Source organism: Sciurus vulgaris, assembly GCF_902686455.1.
Source record: "Sciurus vulgaris genome assembly, contig: HiC_scaffold_233_arrow_ctg1, whole genome shotgun sequence".
NCBI lineage: Eukaryota > Metazoa > Chordata > Mammalia > Rodentia > Sciuridae > Sciurus > Sciurus vulgaris.
In genome coordinates, this window is record NW_027632824.1 from 1,184,325 (window position 1) to 1,206,993 (window position 22,669).

Genomic DNA, 22,669 nt, shown 5'->3' on the forward strand with positions numbered 1-22,669 from the left:
TCTTTACAGATCTTAAGTGTTCTAATTCTGATGTTGATCTTTGCTTCTTTCTTAAATGTCATTTTAAGAAGTTTACATATATTGATTCCTGAGTCTATATGAACACTAGCTAACACAATTTAACATTAAGTCTAAAACATGAATTAAAGAAAGGCTGAGAGAGCTTTTAACTTTCCTTTTGTGTGTCAAAGTGGCAAAATGTTTTCATGTTTCACAATATTAACCTTCAAACAAATCAGGGTCTAACTTTTAGAAATACATTTACATTTGAAATTCTTTATCTCAGTGTAAAAAGAAACAAATTTTAAATATACCCTGTTGATAACGGGTCCTATAATAGAACATTAAATGATAGAAATAAATCCCCAATAAAATTTACTCTTTATAAGTTTAAAATTACCATTACAGACAAGTTTAATCTGGAGAATACCAGCTTGATAAATTCCCTGATTTAAAAACTTGTATTCCTGGAAAATATGAAAACATTTAATATACAAAGAGTGACCATTTCACAATTACCTTGACACTTATCTTACCAAATTTAGTTTTTAAAGAAAAGTTTAGACTCTGTAGCATAGTACATTACTCTATCAGTTGTTTAACCATAATTGTATAAACCCCAATTTTTAAGACTAATTGTTCTAAAGAATAAAACTTAATGGACACAAAGTTAAGAGTAAATTAGTGTTTCTAAAAAATCCTTGTCATTTTACCATGTCATTTTACCATATAGATTAAGCTTTGGTTTATATCAGAACATTAGTATTTCACCTTAGGAAAAACCTTAAATAGCTTTAACTGTCTCACATACATACAACCAACTTAGTTACATGCAAACTTGTTGAAACTTGCCCTTCACTTACACACAGACTTTCTTAGCACTTACTTGGACCCTCATGTATTTCATCACACAAGCACTTTTTTACCCAGAAACATTTCCTTTTTCCTTTTATTAAATATATTTCCATACCTAGAACCTTTTATTTTCTCTTTCCTATCTGTTGACCCCTTATTGTCCACATTCTGAAACAACTCTTAGGAAATTTCTGGATTTAGATAAATCACTCTATTTTAATAAGATTAAATATTTTGTTATTTATAGTGCTCTAATTGAAACACAGATGAAACTTTCAGAACACTTTGTATATAAGATTGCACTTGTTGGACATAACTCTTAGTAAACACAAAAGCAATTTTAAACCCTTTTTATTTACCAGCCTATGAAAACACCAATAATGTTTAAATATGTTACCTCATGGCATTTAAGGAGTTAAGAGTACTTGATGTTATTTAGCAATTAGCATTTTAACTTTGTAAATTAATCAGATGTCTCTACAAACACATTTGAGTAATCCCATACATGTTAACTCTAATTCACTTATTTTGTAAAAACCAAGATATCACACAAGTGTCCTGAACAGTATTTGCTGTCTCTTACTTGTTGAAAAAAAGTCCTAGAAACAATTGATATTAGACATTTTATTAACATCAATATTTTATTAGCTTGACCACCTAGAGTCTTGCGAGTTATTTTCAAAGACATCTTACTTTTATTAGTTTAGCCAATTTGAATTGAACATTTTTAAATCACGTGAATTAAAAGTACCTGGATCCATTTTTAAATTTTAATTTTAGGAGTGCTGAGTTTTGATACAGACAAAACATGACATCAGACAGTGCAACATACAAATAACACAAAATCAAAGGCCGTGTAACTTTATAGGTGAATCTCCATTGCAATATAACAGATGTTCAAAAACTCTAGTTGAATAAAAAATAGAACTGATCAAAAAAATCATGAGCTCAAAAAAATATAGAATTAAAAAAAAAAAAAAGAGTCCTGGAAAAATGATATGGCTGTTAATTACTTTAGTAAAGCACCATAAAATTTACTTTTGCTGGAGTTCAGGTAAGACTCTTTTTACCTTTTTTGGACTGGGTTTGAGACCGGTCTCCTACTGAGCCTTTAGGTTTCCTTTATTCACATTTCAATGTAAGCCTTGACTGAGATCTGGAAGGATCTAACAGGTTTTAACAGAAACCTTGTGCCTAGGGCATTTTAGCCATCTCTTATCAGGACAGGTTGGATGTCAAAGAAAATTATGAGACCTTATTTTCCATTACTTTTGAGAATAAAGCTACTTTGCTAAGTTCCTCACTGAGATATGCCATTGGTTATTGAGCTGTCTATGGCTGCCTATCCAGGATTTATCTTCCCCTTTGTGACAAACAGGTTAAATCTTGCTTCATAGGTAAGCTGAGGACAGGAGCTTGAAGTAAGACCCCTTCTTGATATTCCTGGGGCAGAATATTGTCCTATGGTGGCTATTTCCTGTAGTATTAAACCTGTTGATGACATAATTAAGCTTTATTTTTTGAGATCTTATAATTCCTATCAGCTAATAAGTTTAGCTGTAATGAAGTTCTGTAATGGCCTTTTGATATTCCTCCTGGGTGGAGGCACATAAAGGATGTCATTTACTTACTGGAGAACAATTACAGATGTTTTATCTCTGAATTTTGTTAAGTCCTTAGCTAAGATTTGTTTGGAATAGGTGAGGGCCATCTAAATCCTGAGGCAACACTGTCTAGGTTAGTTGAGATACAGTATCTGGTTCATCAAAGGCAAACAGAAATTGCCATTCAGAGTCTAGCATAAACAGGAAAAGTCATCTTTTAAATCTAACTTAGTAAACCAAGCAGCAGTTGGAATCCAAGATAAAAGTGTATGGATTAAGAACTACAGGGTGGGGGAAATTACTGCTTCATTATTCTAAGGTTTTGGACTAGCTAGTTTGCTTTTTAACTCCTAAAATGGGCAAATTGCATGGGCTATTGCAAGGCATTAAAAGTTTCTATCAGTTTGAATGATCTTTAATAAGTCCTTTTTCTTGCCTATATGTTCCCTTTTCTTTCCTTTTGATGTCTATTAAAAAGCGGAAGATGCAAGGTGGAGAAGATCATCTGAGGATTGATCAGGGCCACGTGCCAATTTTTGTAATTTCCTCTAAATATTTGGGGCTGACTAAATGATAAATTTATACTTTAAAAGTAGGTGGCCCTTTATGGATTCAGGATTCAGAGTGGTGTGTTTTCTTATTGCTTTCCTAAGTCTCTCCATGAAAATAGCAGGACTTTCCTGAAGGCTGCATAATAGTTTAGGCATCCTACTCATTATTCAAATCCCAGTTAGGATGGTTTCCGGGAACTGCCTGTTCTCTAGATGGTTAATAGCATAATTTTCCAGGTGAAGTCAAATACCTGGTGTAAGTTTTGAAACATCTCAATATTTATTAGGATCCTCCAAAAGCCTCCTTAAATTTATTTTTGTCTGTCTTAAGTTGGGAGGGTCCCCTCGATTTTCCTCCCTTAGTGGGCAATTCCTCAAGTCTTTCTCCTCTCATGGTAGAGATTGTTGATGTCAAGCATGGTAACATATAAAAGGCACTTTTCTTGATCATTTGCAATTTAGCAGTATGCAGGCTAGTGGTGAACCTGGCAATACTGTTGAGAGAGAAGCTCCCTTCTGAGTTAGAAATATTAGGGACATCTCCCTAACTGAGTTTCCTTGCGGTCCAGCAAAACCTGTCTCTCATTACCTGGCTTTGCCAAAGTTATTTCTGACCTCCTTCGGCAAAGTGCTAGAGTCCTAGTTTGCCCTGTGCTAGAGACCCTGGGAGGATTCAGACTTAAGGGCATTACTACTTTCCTCCTGCCACTGTAAACTCCTAATTATGAAAAACAATGAGAAAAGTAAAAAATGTTCCTTTTGCCTATCTTTTTGCCCTGTAGACTAAAGGAATCTCCAGAGGGTGAGGGGACATCTATTGGTTGTTAGGCGTATAATGCCCTTTGCTTGGAGGGCCTCACAGGAGGGGTTTTTAAATGCATCCCTCTTGCAGCTTAAAGAGAACACCGTGAGCACATTTAAGCACAGGAACAGTAATGGGGAGACTCTAGTGTCTAGACTAGTGAAGGCTAACTATGCGAACAAAGGGAACCTGGGCATTTTCATACTAATCATCCCAGGCCTTAATCCTATAGCTTGAATTCCTATTGTCTGACTGGCAAGGGAAGAGGAGCATCCAGAAGGGAGTGGATGTGCAGGAGTGTTGTGCACTGTGTGGCCCATACGGAGGTAAAGGTAATTGGTGCTTTCCCTCAGTACCATTCATCTACCAATCACTCTGGATACCCCTCAGGGTGATCAGGAGGGGGAGTCTGGAGGAACCTTTGGAGTCCACCCGAGCGTAGCCCGGGCCGAGAACCCTGCAGCTGTTCCAACCCTTCCTCCACCTCCACGCATCCTGGGCAGATCAGGACTAGGGACACTGTGTACTGGCGCCAATTGCGCTCCAGGCCTGGACAGAAAAGTAGGAAATGGCTTCAGCACAGTCCAACATGACTACAGAGCAGGTGATTGGAAACTTGCCTGGGCCGGAAAACCTTTCACCCGAGTCTAAAGAATGGCGGCTGCACTAACTGCATTTAAGTAGCCAACGGGTGCCCATTTTGCACTCCAAAAATAAAGAGACAGAATGATGCACCTCAAACAGATGTGGGGTGCGTGGAGAGAGAAGCTTACTTACCTTGGCATAGATCTCGGTGGAACCTCCAAATCTGATACCGCCGTTTACCGATGATCAGTTCTGCTCCTTCTAATGTTGAAGATTGAACACTAGAGAAGCATGCCAAGGCAAGCATATTAAGCAAGTTTTATTTAAAGGTAATAATACAGACTTCTCCCAGCAGGAAGAAGGGGGCCATGGCTGATGTTCTAAAGTCCCAAGAAGTGAGCGCACCCTACATCTTTTATATGTTAAATTCTCTTTTGTTCTCCAGTTCTCTCCCCCCTTATCTCTCCTTCCTGCCTACATGACTAGGCCTGGTTTTGCATTAAGTGAGAAACCATGGGCAGGAGGAGGGCTAGGATGATTCAGGTAGGTAAGGGCCCAGGGGGCATTAATTAGCAGCTCCATGCTTGCAGTCCTTGATAAAGGCAGGTAAATTTGGTAATCAATGGGCTCCGGAGATCCTTGACATTCCATTCTTCCAGGGGCAGTGTCCAACTTCCAGAGGCAGATGGCTGCATGGCTTCATTTTCTTGAATTGACCAGATCCCCTATTTCTACACTAACAACCTGTCCTTAATTCTGGCTTTAAAAGGATGGGAAAAAACATAACATGCACATGGACACAGCAAAAAAGCTGGAGTATCTATCTTCATTTCAGATAATGCGGACTTCAAGCCAAAACTAGTCAGAAGGAATAAAGAAGGACATTACATACTGCTTAAGGGAAGCATAAATCAGCAAGACATAACAATCATAAATATCTATGCCCTGAATATTGGCTCATCCATGTATGTCAAACAAATCCTTCTCAATTCCGGAAATCAAATAGACCACAACACAATAATACTAGGCGATTTTAACACATCTCTCTCACCACTGGATAGATCTTCCAAACAAAAATTGAATAAAGAAACCATAGATCTCAAACATAATCAACAATTTAGACTTAACGAACATATATGGAATATACCATCCAACAAAGAACGAATACACTTTCTTCTCAGCAGCACATGGATCCTTCTGTAAAATAGACCATATTTTATGCCACAAAGCTACTGTTAGGAAATACAAGAAGATAGAGATACTACCTTGTATTCTATTGTTAAGGTCCCATTCCGATTAATCCCCGGAGAGTCAAAGTGAACACACAGTGCAAATCACACAACAATGTTTTATTAAAGCAAGCTTGAGCCTGGCGCAACCAGACCCTCAGACCCATACAATGGCTGGGGGGAGGTAGCGGCCCCAAGGGGCGAGAAAGCCCTCTATTTAAGAGATTTCCAAGCATTCACACACAAAGACCTGTACGTTATTGGTTAGCATTTGAACAGCTAAACATTAGTCCTCCTCTGGTTGGGTCCTGCCAATCTATTTTTTTTTTTTTTTTTTTTATTGTAAACAAATGGGATACATGTTGCCTCTCTGTTTGTACATGGCGCAAAGGCATACCATTTGTGTAATCATAAATCCACATACAATAATGTTGTTTGATTCATTCTGTTATTTTTTCCACTTCCCCCCACCCCCCACCCCTCCCACCCCTCTTTACCCTCTATACAGTACTTTCTTCCTCCATACTTGCCCCCCTCCCTAACCCTAACTCTAACCCTAACACTAACCCTTCCCTCCCCCCCATTATGTGTCATCCTCCACTTATTAGCGATATCATTCGTCCCTTGTCTTTTTGAGATTGGCTTATCTCACTTAGCATGATATTCTCCAATTTCATCCATTTGCCTGCAAATGCCATAATTTTGTCATTCTTTATGGCTGAGTAATATTCCATTGTGTATATATACCACAGTTTCTTTATCCACTCGTCAATTGAAGGGCATCTAGGTTGGTTCCATAGTCTGGCTATTGTGAATTGAGCAGCTATGAACATTGATGTGGCTGTATCTCTGTAGTATGCTGATTTTAGATCCTTTGGGTATAGGCCAAGGAGTGGGATAGCTGGGTCAAATGGAGGGTCCATTCCAAGTTTTCTAAGGAATCTCCACACTGCTTTCCAGAGTGGCTGCACTAATTTGCAGCCCCACCAGCAATGTATGAGTGTACCTTTCTCCCCACATCCTCGCCAACACCTGTTGTTGCTCGTATTCTTGATAATCGCCATTCTAATTGGGGTGAGATGGAATCTTAGGGTGGTTTTGATTTGCATTTCTCTTATTACTAGAGATGTTGAACATTTTTTCATATGTTTATTGATTGCTTGTACATCTTCTTCTGTGAAGTGTCTGTTCATTTCCTTAGCCCATTTGTCGATTGGATTATTTGTATTCTTGGTGTAGAGTTTTTTGAGTTCTTTATAGATTCTGGAGATTAGTGCTCTATCTGAAGTATGATTGGCAAAGATATTCTCCCACTCTGTAGGCTCTTTCTTCACATTACTGATAGTTTTCTTTGCTGAGAGAAAGCTTTTTAGTTTGAATCTATCCCAGTTATTGATTCTTGCTTTTATTTCTTGTGCTATGGGAGTCCTGTTGAGGAAGTCTGGTCCTAGGCCGACATGTTGAAGATCGGGACCTACTTTTTCTTCTATAATCTGCAGAGTCTCTGATCTGATTCCAAGGTCCTTAATCCATTTTGAGTTGAGTTTTGTGCAGGGTGAGAGATAAGGGTTTAGTTTCATTGTGTTGCATATGGATTTCCAGTTTTCCCAGCACCATTTGTTGAAGAGGCTATCTTTTCTCCATTGCATATTTTTGGTGCCTTTGTCTAGTATTAGAAAGTTGTATTTATTTGGGTTTGTGTCCGTGTCCTCTATTCTGTACCATTGATCTACCTGTCTATTTTGGTACCAGTACCATGCCGTCTTTGTTACTATTGCTTTGTAATAAAGTTGAAGTTCCGGTATTGCGATACCCCCTGCTTCATTTTTCCTGCGAAGGATTGCTTTAGCTATTCTGGGTTTCTTATTCTTCCAGATGAATTTCATGATTGCTTGCTCTATTTCTGTAAGGTACGTCATTGGGATTTTAATTGGGATTGCTTTGAATCTGTATAGCACTTTTGGTAGTATGGCCATTTTGACAATATTAATTCGGCCTATCCAAGAACATGGGAGATCTTTCCATCTTCTAAGGTTTTCTTCGATTTCTTTCTTTAGTGTTCTGTAGTTCTCATTGTAGAGGTCTTTTACCTCTTTTGTGAGATTGATTCCCAAGTATTTTATTTTTTTCGATGCTATGGTGAATGGGGTAGTTTTCATAATTTCTCTTTCTGAGGATTCCTAACTTATGTATAAAAATGCATTGGATTTATGAGCATTGATCTTGTAACCTGCCACTTTACTGAATTCACTTATGAGTTCTAACAGTTTTCTGGTGGAATTTCCTGGTTCTTCTAAGTATATAATCATATCATCCGCAAATAGGGATAGTTTGAGTTCTTCTTTTCCTATTCGTATTCCTTTAATTTCCTTGGTCTGTCTAATTGCTCTGGCTAGAGTCTCAAGAACGATATTGAATAGGAGTGGTGAAAGAGGGCATCCCTGTCTTGTTCCAGTTTTCAGGGGGAATGCTTTCAGTTTTTCACCGTTTAGAATGATATTAGCCATGGGCTTAGCATAGATGGCCTTTACAATGTTAAGGAATGTTCCTACTATCCCTATTTTTTCTAGTGTTTTGAGCATGAAGGGGTGTTGTATTTTATCAAATGCTTTTTCTGCATCTATTTAAATAATCATGTGGTTCTTGACTTTAAGTTTATTGATATGGTGAATTACATTTATTGATTTCCGGATGTTGAACCAACCTTGCATCCCTGGGATAAAACCCACTTGATCGTGGTGCACTATCTTTTTAATATATTTTTGTATGCGATTTGCTAAAATTTTATTGAGAATTTTTGCGTCAATGTTCATTAATGATATCGGTCTGAAATTTTCTTTCCTCGATTTATCTCTGTCTGGCTTGGGTATCAGGGTAATATTGGTTTCATAGAATGAGTTTGGGAGGGTACCCTCCTCTTCTATTTCATGGAATACTTTGAGAAGTATTGGAATGAGCTCTTCTTTAAAGATTTTGTAGAACTCGGCTGAGAACCGTCTGGTCCTGGACTTTTCTTTGTTGGTAGGCTTTTGATGACCTCTTCTACTTCATTACTTGAAATTGATCTATTTAAATTTTGTATGTCCTCCTCGTTCAATTTAGGCAATTCATATGTCTCTAGAAACCTGTTGATGTCTTCGAAATTTTCTATTTGGTTAGAATATAGATTTTCAAAATAGCTTCTAATTATGTTTTGTATTTCAATCGTGTCTGTTGTGATATTTCCTTGTTCATTCCGAATTTTGGTGATTTGGGTTTTCTCTCGTCTTCTCTTTGTTAGAGTGGCTAAGGGTTTATCAATTTTGTTTATTTTTTCAAAGAACCAACTATTTATTTTGTCAATTTTTTGTATAGTTTCTTTTGTTTCAATTTCGTTGATTTCAGCTCTGAGTTTAACTATTTCCTGTCTTCTACTACTTTTGGTGTTGGTCTGTTCTTCTTTCTCTAGGGCTTTGAGCTGAAGTGTTAGGTTGTTTATTTGTTGATTTTTACTTCTTTTATTGAATGCGCTCCATGAAATAAATTTTCCTCTAAGTACTGCTTTCATAGTGTCCCAAAGATTTTGATATGATGTTTCTTTGTTCTCATTTACCTCTAGGAATTTTTTAATTTCCTTCCTAATATCTTCTGTTATCCATTCATCATGTAATAGCATATTGTTTAATCTCCAGGTGTTGGAGTAGCTTCTGTTTTTTACTCTTTCATTTATTTCTAACTTCAAACCATTATGATCTGATAGAATACAAGGTAGTGTCTCTATCTTCTTGTATTTGCTTACATTAGCTTTGTGGCATAATATATGGTCTATTTTAGAGAAGGATCCATGTGCTGCTGAGAAGAAAGTGTATTTGCTCTTGGTTGGATGGTATATTCTATAAATGTCCGTTAAGTCTAAATTATTGATTGTGTTATTGAGATCTATGGTTTCTTTGTTCAATTTTTTATTGGAAGATCTGTCCAGTGGTGAGAGAGGCGTGTTAAAATCACCTAGTATTATTGTGTTATGGTCTATTTGGTTTCTGAAATTGAGAAGGATTTGTTTGACATACATGGATGAGCCACTGTTTGGGGCATAGATGTTTATGATTGTTATGTCTTGCTGATTTATGGTTCCCTTAAGCATTATGTAATGTCCTTCTTTATCCCTTTTGACTAGTTTTGACTTGAAGTCCACCTTATCTGTAATGAGGATGGATACCCCAGCTTTTTTGCTGAGTCCATGTGCATGATATGTTTTCCCCCATCCTTTCACCTTTAGTCTATGTGTATCTCTTTCTACGAGGTGAGTCTCTTGCAGGCAACATATTGTTGGATCTTTCTTTTTGATCCAATCTGTCAGTCTATGTCTTTTGATTGATGAGTTCAGGCCATTAGTATTCAGGGTTATTATTGAGATATGATTAGTATTCCCGGTCATTTGGTTCATTTTATTTATTTATTTATTTATTTATTTATTTATTTATTTATTTATTTATTTTGAGACCACTTGGTTCTTCCTTTATTTGACAATTCCTTTAGGATGGTTCCTCCCATTGCTGATTTGTTTCTTTGTTTTTCATCTCTTCCTCATGGAATATTTTGCTGAGAATGTTCTGTAATGCTGGCTTTCTTTTTGTAAATTCTTTTAGCTTTTGTTTATCATGGAAGGATTTTATTTCATCATCAAATTTGAAGGTAAGTTTTGCTGGGTATAAGATTCTTGGTTGGCATCCATTTTCTTTCAGGGCTTGAAAAATGTTGTTCCAGGCCCTTCTAATCTAGGGTCTGGATTGAAAAATCTGCTGATATCCGTATTGGATTCCCCCTGAATGTAATTTGATTCCTCTCTCTTGCGGCCTTTAAAATTCTGTCTTTATTTTGTATGTTGGGCATTTTCATTATAATGTGCCTTGGTGTGGGTCTGTTGTAATTTTGTATATTTGGAGTCCTATAAGCCTCTTGTACTTGATCTTCCATTTCATTCTTCAGATTTGGGAAATTTTCTGATAGTATTTCATTGAATAGATTGTTCATTCCTTTGGTCTGTTTCTCTAAGCCTTCCTCAATTCCAATAATTCTCAAATTTGGTCTCTTCATGATATCCCATAGTTCTTGGAGATTCTGTTCATGATTTCTTACCATCTTCTCTGTTTGTTCAACTTTGTTTTCAAGGTTAAATATTTTATCTTCAATGTCTGACGTTCTGTCTTCCAGGTGTTCTATTCTATTGGTTATGCTTTCTATGGAGTTCTTAATTTGGTTTATTGTTTCCTTCATTTCAAGGATTTCTGTTTGGTTTTTTTTCAATATCTCTAACTCTTTATTGAAGTGATCTTTTGCTTCCTGTATTTGCTCTTTTAACTGTCGATTGGTGTGATCATTCAGTGCCTGCATTTGCTCTTGCATCTCGTCATTTGCTTCCCTGATCATTTTAATTATGTACATTCTGAACTCCCTTTCTGTCATTTCTTCTGCCATGCTGTCATTGGGTTTCATTGATGTACCATCTAGATTTGTTTGCAGCATTTTCTTTCCTTGTTTTCTCATATTGTTGAGGTATCAGTTGACCGCTGTGATATTGCAGATTTCCTCTATTGTCTTATAATATCCCTGAAGATTTCTATTATATCCCCTCTTAGTCTTCAGTAGCCTGAAATCTTGGAGGAAGTTGATAATGCAGTGCTCCACAAGGGAGCTGACTCCCTAGGTGTGGTGGCCTTCTGGTGGGGTATATTCCCTGCTAGTGGGCAGAGGTACCTTCACTTGCTGATGAATGGTCACCCAGAAGGGAAGTAGGTTGTGGGCTGATGCAAGACCAGTTTGGGCCTGTGTCTCTGATTTTACGGTCCTTTTGGGAGAACCTCACCCAACAGGGAGGAGTCACTCGGTGGGGAGGTCTCGCTGGTCGGTTTTCCTCCCAGAGGTTCCATTCAATTCACAACTACCACCTGGGCTGGGCAGCATTCTTCTGCAATGATCCCAGGGACCTGGACCTACCTCCTGGGCCTGGAAGCCTCACCCTTCACAAACGAATCTCCTTCGGCTGCCTCTCCTCAGAGAAGCTGCCTGCAGTCCTGGAGCCTTTGCTCCGCCCCTCAGTTTGTCTGTGGGGCCCTTCCACCAAGAAGCCGTCTAGGACCCTGCTCTGCACTTTTCGCCTGGCTATGCGGCCCCTCCTCTGAGCAGCCACCTGGAGCCCCTTACAATCGCTCCAAGTCCCAGTGACCCGCCACTTGCCTTTTCCTCCGGCAGCCACCTGTTGTTCCATGCGGTCGCTCTAAGACCAAGTGACCCACCATGCACCACTTTCTCCACCAGGCAGTTACCCAGAGATCTGGTGCGTCACAAGTCCCAAGAACTCACTGTGCACCTTCTTGTCCCGACTGCCTCCTGTAGCCCTGGTGCAGTCACTTCAAGCCCAAGCACCCTGCCGCACTCCTCCTCCTTCTCCAGACAACCCCCCTATGTTCAGGAGCGGATGCTCTGGGACCAAACCACTCACCACGCTGTTCCACCGGATAGCCGCCCAGAGCCCTGGCGCAGCTGTTCCAATTCCAAGCGACGTGCCGAGCCCGTATTTCTCCTTCTCCTCTGGGCAGCCCCCTGTGTTCAGGGGTGGTCACGTTCAGTCCAAACAGCTCACCAAGCACCTTCTCCTTTGGGCAGCCTCCCAGAGCGCGGGTGGGTTGCGCCGAGTCCAAGCGCTGTGGTGAACAGCCACCTCTTCAATGCTCCCAGCTGTCTGCGATCACTGCTCCAGCGGGGGGAGGGGCGCCTCGCCGGCAGTTCTACTTTGCAAAGATCCCTGCTTTTGGGGCTACCGCCCTGTCTGGGGGCTACCGCCCTGTCCGCCTGCCCAGTGAGAAACACTCACCTGGCTGCTTTGAGTTGGTCCCAAGTCTCTCAATATCTCCTTTTCTTGAGTCCTGAGTCCACGCTGCTCCTCCGGATAGCCGCCCGGAGCCCTGGCGCAGCTGATCCAATTCCAAGCGACGTGCCGAGCCCGTATTTCTCCTTCTCCTCTGGGCAGCCCCCTCTTCAATGTTCCCAGCTGTCTGCGATCACTGCTCCGGTGGGGGGAGGGGCGCCTCGCCGGCAGTTCTACTTTGCAAAGATCCCTGCTTTTGGGGCTACCACTCCGTCCAGGACTCCTGCCCCATCCGGGACTCCTGCCCAGTGGGAGATTCTAGCCCGGCTGCTTTGAGTTGGTCCCAAGGCTCTCTATATCTCCTCTTTTTGAGTCCTGAGTCCTGGAGCAACACGAAACGCCGCCACCCTCTAGTCCGCCATCTTGAATCCCCCTGCCAATCTATTTGATTCTCATTGGGTCCCACCAGAACTGAACGGTCCTAGAGGAAGAAGGGAGGAGGCCAGGGGTAAACTATGCAGGAGATGAGTCGGAGTTAGGCCCCCCTGTCCTTGATAGATAAGGTTCCTAGGCAGCGGCACATTCCTCAGACAAATATCTCTTAACAACCTTGATAAGCACAATAAGCAAGGGGGCCCAGCAGTCCTGTTTGTGCTGTATTGGCTCTTGAGGGTGCAGTCGCAACTGCCTGCATCCTGGTGATTAAGACAGTTAGCTGCACAGATATCACCCTGTTCTCAAGACTATCAGATCATAATGGATTGAAATTAGAAATAAATGACAGAATAAAAACCAGAAACTTCTCCAATACCTGGAGATTAAATAGTACACTATTATATGATGAAGGGATAACAGAAGACATCAGGAGGGAAATAAAAAAATTCTTAGAAGTAAAAGAGAACAAAGACACATGATATCAAAATCTCTGGGACACTATGAAAGCAGTACTTAGAGGAAGATTTATTTCATGGGGCAGATTCAACAAAAGAAGTAAAAATCAACAAATAAACAACTTAACACTACAGCTCAAAGCCCTAGAAAAAGAAGAGCAGACCAACACCAAAAGTAGTAGAAGACAGGAAATAGTTAAAATCAGAGCCAAAATCAATGAAATTGGGAAAAAAAAAAAAAGAAACAATCAGGAAAATTAACAAAATAAGTAGTTGGTTCTTTGAAAAAATAAACAAAATCAATAAACCCTTAGCCACACTAACAAAGAGAAAGAGGAAGAAAACTTAAATTACTAAAATTCAGAATGAACAAGGAAATATCACAACAGACAAGAGTGAAATACAAAACAAATTAGAAGCTATTTTGAAAATCTATACTCCAACAAAACAGAAAACCTTGAAAACATCAACAAGTTTCTAGAGACATATGAATTACCTAAACTGAATGAGGAGGACATAAACAACTTAAATAAATTAATTTCAAGCAATGAAATGGAAGAAGTCACCAAAAGCCTACGAACAAAGAAAAGTCCAGGACCACATGTGTTCTCAGCTGAGTTCTACAAAACCTTTAAAGAAGAGCTCATTCCAATACTCCTCAAAGTATTCCATGAAATAGAAGAGGAGGGAACCCTCCCAAACTCATTCTATGAAGCCAATATCACCCTGATACCTAAACTAGAGACACACCGAGGAAAGAAAATTTCAGACCAATATCCTTAATGAACATTGACACAAATATTCTCAACAGAATTTTAGCAAAACACATCCAAAACTATATTAAAAAGATAGTGCACCATGATCAAGTGGTTTTTATCCCAGGGATGCAAGGTTGGTTCAATATCCGGAAATCAATAAATATCATTCACCATATCAACAGACTTAAAGTTAAGAGTCACATGATTATTTTGATAGATGCAGAAAAAAACATTCAATAAAATACAGCATCCCTTTATGTTCAAAACACTAGAAAAAATAGGGATAGTGGGAACATTCCTTAACATTGTAAAGGCCATCTGCACTAAGCCCATGGCCAATATCATTCTAAATGTTGAAAAACTGTGCATTCACCCTAAAAACTGGAACATGGCAGGGATGCCCTCTTTCACCCCTTCTCTTCAACATCATCCTTGAAACTGTAGCATAAAGCAATTAGACCAACCAAAGAAATTAAAGGTATATGCATAGGGAAAGAAGAACTCAAACTATCCCTGTTCGCTGATGACATGATTATATATTTAGAGGAACCTGGAAATTCCACCAGAAAACTCTTAGAACTTGTAAGTGAATTCAGTAAAGTAGCAGGTTACAAGATCAATGATCATAAATCCAATGGTTTTTTTTATACATAAGTGATGAATCTTCAGAAACAGAAATTAGGAATACTACCCCATTCACAATAGCATCAAAAAAAAAAATAAAATACTTGGGAATCAATCTCACAAAACAGGTGAAAGACCTCTACAATGAGAACTACAGAACACTAAAAAAAGAAATTAAAGAAAACCTTAGAAGATGGAAAGATCTCCCATGTTCTTGGATAAGCAGAATAAATATTGTCAAAATGGCCATACTACCAAAAGTGCTATATGGATTCAATACAATTCCAATTAAAATCCCACTGACGTACCTTACAGAAATAGAGCAATCAAATATGATATTCATCTGGAAGAATAAGAAACCCAGAATAGCTAAAACAATGCTAAGCAGAAATGGTGAACCAGGGGTTACTGCAATACCAGATCTTCAACTCTACTACAAAGCAATAGTAACAAAAATGGCATGGTATTGGTACCAAAATAGACAGGTAGATCAATGATACAGAATAGAGGACATGGACATAAACTCAAATGAATACAATTTTCTCATACTAGACAAAGGGGCCAAAATATGCAATGGAGAAAATATAGCCTCTTCAACAAATGGTGCTGGGAAAACTGGAAAACCATATGCAACAGAATGAAAAATAAACCCCTATCTCTCACCCTGCACAAAATTCAACTCAAAACGGATCAAGGACCTCAGAATCAAACCAGAGACCCTGCATCTTACAGAAGAAAAAGTAGGTCCAAATCTTCAACATGTTGGCTTAAGATCAGACATCCTTAACAGGAATCCCATAGCACAAGAAATAAAATCAAGAATCAACAACTGGGATAGATTCAAACTAAAAAGCTTTCTCTCAGCAAAGGAAACTATAAGCAATGTGAAGAGAGAGCTTACAGAGTGGAAGAATATCTTTGCCACTCATACTACAGATAAAGCGCTAATTTCCAGAATCTATAAAGAACTCAAAAAACTCTACACCAAGAATACAAATAATCCAATCAACAAATGGGCTAAGGAAATGAACAGACACTTCACAGAAGAAGATGTACCAGCAATCAACAGATTTATGAAAAAATGTTCAACATCTTTAGTAATAAGAGAAATGCAAATCGTAACCACCATCTCACCCCAATTAGAATGGTTATTATCAAGAACACAGCAATAATAGTTTTGCAGAGGATGTGGGGAAAAAGGGACATTCATACATTGCTGGTAGTGTTGCAAATTAGTGCAGCCACTCTGGAAAGCAGTATGGAGATTCCTCAGAAAGCTTGGAGTGGAACCACCATTTGACCCAGCTATCCCACGCCTTGGCCTATACCCAAAGGACTGAAACTCAGCATACTATAGAGATACAGCCACATCAATGTTCATAGCTGCTCAATTCACCATAGCCGGATTGTGGATCCAACCCAGATGTCCTTCAATTGATGAAAGGATAAAGAAAATGTGGCACATATATACAATGAAATATTACTCAGCCATAAAGAATGATAAAATTATGGCATTTTCAGGCAAATGGATGAAATTGGAGAATATCATGTTAAGTGAGATAAGCCAATCTCACTTAACATGAGATACATGGGGCAATAATGGAGGAAGGAAGGACTGTATAGAGGGAAAGAGGGGTGGGTGGGGGAAAAGGGGAGGGAAGGGATAAAATGGCAGAATGAATCAATCATCATTGCCTTGTGTAAATTTATGATTACACGAATGGTATGCCTTACTCCATGTACAGAGAATCAAAATGTATCCCACTTGTTTACAATTAATAAAAAAAGCCATAAAAAAAGGACCTCTATAGAGAGGACTTTTAATTGCTTCTGTTTATTATATGTGGACAGTTTTTGATACATTTTTAAATTGTGAGAAATAGGGAAGTTGACTGAAGAAGATTCTGAAAATTTTTATTAAAATAATAAACATTTTAAAATTTTTTTTTTGTCCAAAATTAAAGTAAAAAAATTTAAAAAATATTAATTTCAAAGACATTTTGGTTTATACACTTTGGTTTAACAGTAATTTATTTTAATATACAAAATTCCATTCCAAATTTTAAATTTCTCTTTTAAAGCAAAATTAAATTAATATGAAGTATCAATCACTATGTTTTCATTAATCATGGTAAATAGTACTTATTATATTAATTATGTTCTGTTTTCTTGTTAAAGAAGTCTTTAAAATATTAGATTTACAGAGATATGTTAGTAAACTGATGCTCCCCAAATTAAATCTTTTACTATGATCATCTCTTACAAACTTATATAATAAAAATAAATTAATTTGAAAGATTATTGAAACATTTAATATTTTAAAATTAAACAAATATGTTGTACAATTTTTATATTATTCTCTACACTAAAATTAAACTTAGCTCTATATTTAGAGGACATTCAGAAGACCTGGTGTTATTTAAAGTATAACAATATGGAAAGTATTTTGACACCTTCCACCAAGAGAGGATGGAAGTTCTTGACTTGTCTGTTTCATGTTTCAGATGTGATATTAAATTATGCTACTTAATTTATATTAATTCAAAGAATTTTATATGGGGTTTTATAAAATAATATTCAGATAAATAGGCTAAAGATGGTTTCAAGGGTATGGTATCTTCCATGTATTTTTTCAAGAGATCCACTTTGGAAAAATTAAGTACATGAAAATGTATTTTTTGAGGTTCTAACAATTATTATTAACATTTGCTAAATCTTATAAGCTGATTTCTACATATAAGCTCAGAGGTATACATACTTTGTACATACACAATTATGTTGTTCATTTTAAAACTTATAACATTGTTTTAGGTTGCTCACAATTAGTAGTCTTTTACAACATTACCTTTAATGCCAGATTTTCATCATATATTTTATTTATCCAAAACCCTATGTTGGACATTTGGACTAGTTTTACTACTTTAAAAAAGTTATTAAACCTATTTATACAACTATATCTTTATATGTAATAATTATCTTTCCATAGAACACTTAAAATATAATTGCTGGATCAATGACATGAATTCTAAGGTTTTTATATAATGTATTAAATCGCTATCCTGACAAATACTACCAATTCTAATATAATAGTTTAAGTTAATTTAGAATAAGACCATTGCCTATAAAACAAACAGGTCATGTGACTAATTTCCAGTGTCTGTACAGAGTGCATTTTATAGCTCTGTAACTCAGCCCACCATTAGAGAAAAATCAAACCTTATATTTGGTGAAAAGTGGGCCTTCTCTTATTATAATTCCCTTTTCAACTTAACAACATTTAATCATTATTAATCTTCCTGGACAAATAGAAGTATTTAATAAGTTACTTCTTATATTTTAAATATTTGTACAATGCTAGGTCATTGTCAACAATATAAGATTAATTCTCCAGTTTAGATCAATTTTTTCTACAATTTAAGAAAAATCAAAATCAAAAGGGAAACACATCCCTATGTAAACCTACTTAATTTCAAAAAATTTTTTCTAAATATTATGATAGAGGTTTCACCACTACTAAGTGACACATGGAGCAAGAGAATCCACCAAATTTAACAATAAAGAGACCTTAAATCTCCAGCCACAATATTTATATGCTAGCTCTATTGAACGCTCAGGTAAGTGAAATATATGGGAAATAGGTTGGGTCCATTTCTCAGATCTACCTTTAATACATCCAAAAATGTGGACTGGAGAATCAATCCCAAAATTTACTGATGATATTTATGTGATGAGATGTTTTGCAGAAACTCACATTACACACATCCATGTAAATGGATTTGACTATACAGATTGTAATGGAAACTTATCTAGATGCTGGCCCCATTATAGACTCTGGCTATCTAGATATAGCCTTAAAAAAAAGAAAAAGACAGCATAAGAAATAACTAGGCCAGCCAATTATACAGGCTCTTGGAACTTACGATTGTATGTTCAAACAGTTATTAGAATGGGACTTTCTCATGTAAAACCAGTCATTTCTATGAAATATCCACCAGTTTCTTATTGCCTTAATTGTTCTGCCATAGAATCTGCTGCCTTTCCTAAATGGATAAAATATACAAATGTCTTGCCAATGCTGCATATGTTAGAGGTGGTGAATGTGTCTTTGGATATACCTTCAAAAATTGATGAAAGACAGTTATATCAAAATATCTTTCTCTAGAAAAGTCAAAGCCAGAAGGTCTTAAGTGGCAATATTGCCACTAAAAGTTTCACTATTATTTCTTCTTATAAAGAATTTGCAAGCAACCATGTTTAATATAAATCTTTAATGCTATGAAAGATCTAAGGAACTGGCAAACAATTGTATTGTTCAAAAGTATTTTCAGTATACTAAATAAGATTACATGTACATTCATTCTGATTTTTGAAAATCCATGTAATTTGGACTATTCCCTATTATTTGGATATAACTTTGCACTGCTGGCAACCATGTAATAATGACCAAATTAGAATCCAACAAACTGATTGATATTCAACTAGAAAAATGAATAATTCACATTTATATTCTAACAGTTATTTCTTTGATGATAATTTGTTTCATATATAATTTAATATATTCTTTCAAGTTTATATCTGTTCCCACATTCATTAAATCTAGGTGCATGATTATTTCTGTTAAGATGAAATAGCCTCTGCAAGTTTAGTTTTAAATTAAATACTTTAACAGTTACTATTACAAATATAAGTAATAAGACTTTTGCTCTCAAATTTAAGCAAAGGCATAAATGTCATACTGACTGTAAGCTTGTATATTGTTACATACAATAAAGTATACTTCCTGATGGGACTAAGAAATAATTAAACATCAACTAATGGACATTTGACATAATAGTAATAATAACCTGGATTTTTGAAAATCACCACACTCAGGATATTCAAAAGATAGAATTGATCTCATGGACTGTATTTCTTGTTGATCAGATATTTCCTAAATTGAATGCTATAATATTGAAATGATATATTTGCTTTTAATTATTTTTGTGTTGTGATAATAGGTTGCCATACTCTCAGAACCAAGAGCCAGAACCTCAGAGCAACTTTCAGAACCAAAATCTGGAGCCTCAACATAACTTCCCATTATTTGAATTTAAAAATAGTAAAAAGGAAGAGACATGGGACCCCATCCCTGTTTAGCAGAATCAGATTAGATTGAGTCATGTTACACATATGCCTAACTGCTAGGAACTGCCAGGAAGCATGTGGTGCTGCAAGGGAGGGGTGCCCTATCTCCTTCTGGAATATTCCCCCTTAAGAGAATGGCTCCCCTAACTCCACCCTACTCTGTCCATTGCAGAAGAAGCTCTTCCCAGTCCTTGCCCCCTTTACCTGTATATTATAAATAAAATAGAGTTGAGCAGGTTGTTTTTATAAGAAGCCAGAGCTGGTATAGCCAGACCTGTTACTACCCCTCTCATTTAAAAAGAGTATTGGCTCTTGTGCATTTGTGGAGTACTTAAGTTTTTTGGGCAATGGAGTAATATTCAACCAACATCCTCCCCTGGGAAGTTAATGCTTTTCTCATCTACATTGGATGTGGCAGAGAGGAACCCCAGAGAAAAGCAAGCAACTTGCTTATGTTTTATACTTATCTCATTCTAACAGGGCTCTAAACTTTGAACTTTTTTGCAAGTTTATAAACTGAATGTAACTGATAACACATACCTAATACTTGTATATATATCTAGATTGTGTCTGATGAATAGAAAACCAATGAATCTGCATTTCTTCCCTGGTAGAAAAAGCCAGATTTATGTATCTTTGTGAATTTATTTCAGAAATTGCCAATCCAATTTTTGTAAATTTTGAGACTTTGGAAATCATTGAACTGTTTATAACTTCATACTTTTCTTTTATTAATTAGTGATTTAAGTAATATCATGTGCTTATCATCTTTCAAGTTTAACATTATTTGTAAGTGTCAAAATTTTATCTTTTTATAGAAGGATCCATGTGCTGCTGAGAAGAAAGTGTATTCGCTCTTGGTTGGATGGTATATTCTATAAATGTCCGTTAAGTCTAAATTATTGATTGTGTTATTGAGATCTATGGTTTCTTTGTTCAATTTTTTATTGGAAGATCTGTCCAGTGGTGAGAGAGGCGTGTTAAAATCACCTAGTATTATTGTGTTATGGTCTATTTGGTTTCTGAAATTGAGAAGGATTTGTTTGACATACATGGATGAGCCACTGTTTGGGGCATAGATGTTTATGATTGTTATATCTTGCTGATTTATGCTTCCCTTAAGCAGTATGAAATGACCTTCTTTATCCCTTCTGACTAATTTTGGCTTGAAGTCCACATTATCTGAAATGAGGATGGATACTCCAGCTTTTTTGCTGAGTCCATGTGCATGGTATGTTTTTCCCCATCCTTTCACCTTTAGTCTATGGGTATCTTTTTCTATGAGGTGAGTCTCTTGCAGGCAACATATTGTTGGATCTTCTTTTTAATCCAATCTGCCAGTCTATGTCTTTTGATTGATGAATTCAGACCATTAACATTCAGGGTTATTATAGAGATATGATTTGGTTTCCCAGTCATTTGGTTCATTTTTTAAATTTTATTTATTTATTTGTTTGACACAACTTGTTTCCTCCTCTATTTGACAATTCCTTTAGGATAATACTTCAGATAGAGCACTAATCTCCAGAATCTATAAAGAACTCAAAAAACTTTACTCCAAGAATTCAAATAATCCAGTCGACAAATGGGCTAAGGAAATGAATAGACACTTCACAGAAGAAGATCTACAAGCAATCAACAAACATATGGAAAAATGTTCAACATCTCTAGTAATAAGAGAAATGCAAATCAAAACCACCCTAAGATTCCATCTCACCCCAATTAGAATGGCGATTATCAAGAATACGAGCAACAACAGGTGTTGGCGAGGATGTGGGGAGAAAGGTACACTCATACATTGCTGGTGGGGCTACAAATTAGTGCAGCCACTCTGGAAAGCAGTGTGGAGATTCCTTAGAAAACTTGGAATGGACCCCCCATTTGACCCAGCTATCCCACTCCTTGGCCTATACCCAAAGGACTTAAAATCAGCATACTACAGAGACACAGCCACATCAATGTTCATAGCTGCTCAATTCACAATAGCCAGACTGTGGAACCAACCTAGATGCCCTTCAATTGATGAGTGGATAAAGAAACTGTGGTATATATATACAATGGAATATTACTCAGCCATAAAGAATGATAAAATTATGGCATTTGCAGGCAAATGGTTGAAATTGGAGAATATCATGCTAAGTGAGATAAGCCAATCTCAAAAAGCCAAACGACGAATGATATCGCTAATAAGTGGAGGATGACACATAATGGGGGAGAGGGAAGGGTTACTGTTAGGGTTAGAGTTAGGGTTAGGGAGGGGGGCAAGTATGGAGGAAGGAAGTACTGTATAGAGGGTAAAGAGGGGTGGGAGGGGTGGGGGGAAGGGAAAAAATAACAGAATGAATCAAACAACATTACTCTATGTAAATTTATGATTACACAAATGGTATGCCTTTACGCCATGTACAAACAGAGAAACAACATGTATCCCATTTGTTTACAATAAAAAAAAATTTATCTTTTTAAAATTTATTTTAACTACCTAAATAATACAAAATATTGAGTAATGACCAAAAATATAGAATGTATTTCTTGCTCTCTCTGAATGATTTATACTGTTAAAAAGTGAATGCAGTATAATGCTGCATGATTTTGTCTTCTAGTATCTTCAATTACTGTACAATATTATGCTGATAAAGATGTGTCTCAAGAGCACTGGGTAGAGGAAAAATTTGCCATAGACTAAAACTAAGTAACCAGTCAAGTAAATGATGTTGTGACTGATGGACTTTCGAAGAACTATAGAGCTGATTTTAAATTAATGAACCTGTCTTTTCTACTCTGTTATAAGGAAGATAGT